General features: G+C 40.7%; 1 pseudogene; it reads left to right on the forward strand.

Moving 5' to 3' along the window:
* The first annotated feature begins 495 nt into the window (after positions 1–495).
* LOC130837066 (heterogeneous nuclear ribonucleoprotein D-like) lies at positions 496–1,271 on the forward strand (annotated as a pseudogene).
* Positions 1,272–3,964: the final 2,693 nt, after the last annotated feature.

Raw genomic sequence — 3,964 nt, forward strand, 5'->3', positions numbered from 1 at the left:
GCAGAAAGTGCATCCTGGCCCTGGAAATCCCGAGCCTCTGCATGTAATCTCTGTGTTATACTGTATCCCCATCTATACTGAGAAGCTGATTTTAGAATTAAAGATGACTTATGTCTGGGAGGTTGGGAAAATTCGATGGCTAGGAGAGATGATGGCTGAGGGTGTCTCAACAATCGAGAGAGCTGGAATCATCTGGAAGCATCTATTCGTCTTTCTTTCATTGATGTTGATTGCTTTCTGGGACCTAAGCTGGACTGTCAACTGGTGCACTACCTGGTCTTTGCATGTGGGCTGGGCTTCCTCACAGCATAGCTGCCTTGGATGATGTGGGTGTTTCTCATGGCAGCTCACGGAGAAAGTGTTTTATGTGACTTTGGCCTAACCTGCAAGCTGCATGGAGGCTGCATCACTTTTCTGAAATGTATGGTAATATTTAAATCCACAAGTAATTTGATACTCCTTCCTTCAAAAAATGGCACCTAGGCCACTGCTGCCACAACTCAGACTGCACGCCAGGACCCCCAGGCCAACAGCTCCGCCGCTATGGAAGACACGAACCAGTACACCAACGGAGAGGAATCTGCAGAGGGATCCAAGATCAACACGAGCGAGGATTAGCAGGAGGAGGGTAAAATGTTTATTGGAGGTTTGAGCTGGGATACGAGCAAGAAAGATCTGACTGAAAATTTGTCTTGCTTTGGGGAAGCTGTAGACTGCACAACTAAAACAGATCCAGTCCCTGGAAGATCGAGAGGATTTGGACTTGTGCTTTTCAAAGATGCTGCTCGTGTTGGTAAGGTATTAGAACTGAAAGAACACAAGCTGGGTGGCAAATTGATAGACCCTAAAAGGGCCAAAGCTTTAAAAGGCAAGGAACTCTCCAAAAAGGTTTTTGTGGGTGGATTGAGCCCAGATACTTTGGAAGAACAAATTAAAGAATATTTTGGAGACTTTGGAGAGATTGAAAATATTGAACTTCCATGGATACCAAAACAAATGAAAGAAGAGGATTTTGTTTTATGACGTATACAGTTGAAGAGCTAGTAAAGAAATTGTTAGAAAGCAGATATCATCAGGTTGATTCTGGGAAGTGTGAAATCAAAGTTGCACAACCCAAAGAGGTATATAGGCAGCAACAGCAAAGAAGAGGAAGAGGTGCTGCAGCTGGTGGACAAGGTGGTACTAGCGGTCATGGCTGAGGCCCATGGAGCACTTATAACGAGCCATCTCAAGGGGGTGGCCATCACCAAATTAATTGCCAGCCATACTAAAGGGGGATGTTGGAAAAAACAGGAAGAGATTGCTAAAGTAAACCCAGCCTGCAGGATGACATTGAAGATTGGTCTTCTGTTGATCTAAGGTGATTATTATGTAAAAGTCTTTCTAGTGTACAAGACACAACTGTGTCCAACTGTATATAGCCACCAATTAGTTTTCTTTGTTTTTACTTTGTCTTTTGCTATCCGTGTTATGACTTGATGTGGATTTGCGTTTATACAAATTTTGTTTGTATGATTTCATGTTAAACCTCAAATAAATGCTTCCTCATGTGATTGTTTTTCTGCATCAGGTACTAAAGAGCTCTGTAAAAGTGTAATTTTAAATACACAATGATTAAGGCACAGTTCATTTTGTAGGCAGTATTGATCCACAGGGAGAAACTGTGGTCCTTGATGAACAGCCAGCTACAGTGTCTACTCTGCTCCGCTTTTTTGTTAGACGTATTCTATGCTCTAAGTCTTCGTTTCCCTGTTAACAGAGGCTTCCATCATACCTTTAGTAATATTGTTTCCTCTCTGTGTATCTGGAGACTTGGTCATGAAAATTTCTGTGGCATAGTTATAGTGTTGTAATTAGTGGAAGCTTTCTAGTAGACCATAAGTCTTCTGGTTATATTTTGAAAAGTAACTTTTTAATGGCACAAAGCCTGCTGCTAACTACTTTTATGAATAGAAAATATTTTTGCTTTGTTCTTGTCTCTGGAAAGGCATTTGTTATGATTTGCTGTATTCAGCCATCTGATAGAAAGAGCTTTGGCTAATTATAATACCATAACTTCGTTTTCTTGATTAAAATGTCCAGATATACCCAGAGGAAAAAACACTTAACCTGTGTTATAGGAGCTACGGTTTAAGAATATCAGATGTAGTTACATTTAATACAAGGATTTTGGCAAATAAGTATGAAGTTATTAAAGTCTGAACAAAAGTTAAAGTATTTGAAGTAGTGGCTGAGTAAATTAATTGTGTACTACTCCGTTGGTATGATGTCACAGCAAGCAACAAACTGAACAAAGTGTTTCTGTTGGGGCGCTGTTAGGAAGCTATATTGGACGTTAACTTATGTGGTATGAGCTCTTAGAAAAAGTCATGGTAGCTGGTTTCATCATTTTTAGCGCAGTTAGCGCATGAGCTGAGTAGTTAAGCATATCCATATTCAGACATAAGAAGGAATAGTGGGCAAATGTATCCCTTAACTCTCATGTAAATGCAAATCTGACTGTGACCAAGTCATGTCACTACAGCAGATCTTCCTGGTGCATTAAAAAGAAAAACAGTTTTAGCTCTGGATTTTGGAGGATATCCAGGGTAAATTCAAGTTTTGAATTCTACGTTATGTTGTTATTGAATTTAAGGTTTTTGTCTTTGTTTCTGTGGTTCCATGTTAGCCATTAGGATTGGTGTGTATGTTCACATGTGGAATAGCTGACCTCACCTTCAACCAAGTGTACATTTTTTATGCTAATGAACCTGCCTTTTTTGTTTTATTTGGTGCTTGCAACTTTCTTTATTCCAGTGATGTTTGTACTTGCTGGGCTATCAAGTTACAATGCTTTTGGCCTCGTTTTGCTCTTGTTTTGCTATTTGACCTTACACCTAGGCCAAGTACCAAGGCTGGCTATTGTAAGGAATTGTTTAATTGTTTCAACATGCAACCTTAGGGAACAGAAAGGAGATTTTCACCTTAAGTTATGTTGTCAAAGTCAGTAGGTGCAGTGTCTTCAGGGCAGTGAATCCTGTAAGTTCAAATTTATGACTAGGTGACAAGTTGACATTGAGATTGTCCTTTCCCTGATCAAAAATGAATAATGGCTTTTTAAACAAACATTTCCCTCCATTGATGGTAGAATGTACTTAGTGACTCACTTCTAATGAATAGTATGTTGTAGAAGTGATGGTATGTGATTTTCGAGATTAGGACATGAAGGCATTCCTCGCCCTCTCTCGAATCACTTGCTCTGGGGGAAGCCAGCTCCTGTGATACTCAAGCAACCCTATGGAGAGACTCACATGGCAAGAAACTGAGGCCTCCTGCCAGCAGCCATGTGAGTGAGCCAACTTTCAAGCAGATCCTCCAGCCCTAGTGAAGCCTTCAAATTACTGTAGACTCTGCTGCTATCTTGACTGAAACCTCATAAAAGACCCTGAAACAAAAATCACCAGTTAAGCCACTCCCAAATCCCTGACCCATAGAGACTGGATGATAAATTTTGGTTATCTTAAGTCCCTGATTTGGGGGGTAATTTGTTGTGAAACAATAGGTGACTGATACACTGAGCCTCAGAGGTCACGTGGCATCCTTTCCTGCACTCTATTAGTTAAGGGCCCGGATTCAAGGGGAGGGGACGCTGACCTAAGCACTTGGTGGGAAGAGGGTCAAAATATTTGCAGACATGGTTTAATCTGCCAAGGGATGTTTAGTTTAGTGTACCTGCAAAATATAACTGGGGAGACAGCCACCAAGTACCTAGAAATGCAAGTCCTTTGCAGCACATGTAACATTTGTAATTAAATAATCATTTGTGTAATTTCTAGGTGGATTTCTGTTGTCCTACTGGACTGTGGATTTGCATCTGTTTTGTTCATCCCTGTCCCCAGAGCCTTGCAAGCTTAACAGATACTACATGCTCACAAGGTATCTATTGAACAAATGTACAAACCTTCAGGCGATCAGGATGTTATGA

Source organism: Hippopotamus amphibius, chromosome 15 (assembly GCF_030028045.1).
Source record: "Hippopotamus amphibius kiboko isolate mHipAmp2 chromosome 15, mHipAmp2.hap2, whole genome shotgun sequence".
Classification (NCBI taxonomy): domain Eukaryota; kingdom Metazoa; phylum Chordata; class Mammalia; order Artiodactyla; family Hippopotamidae; genus Hippopotamus; species Hippopotamus amphibius.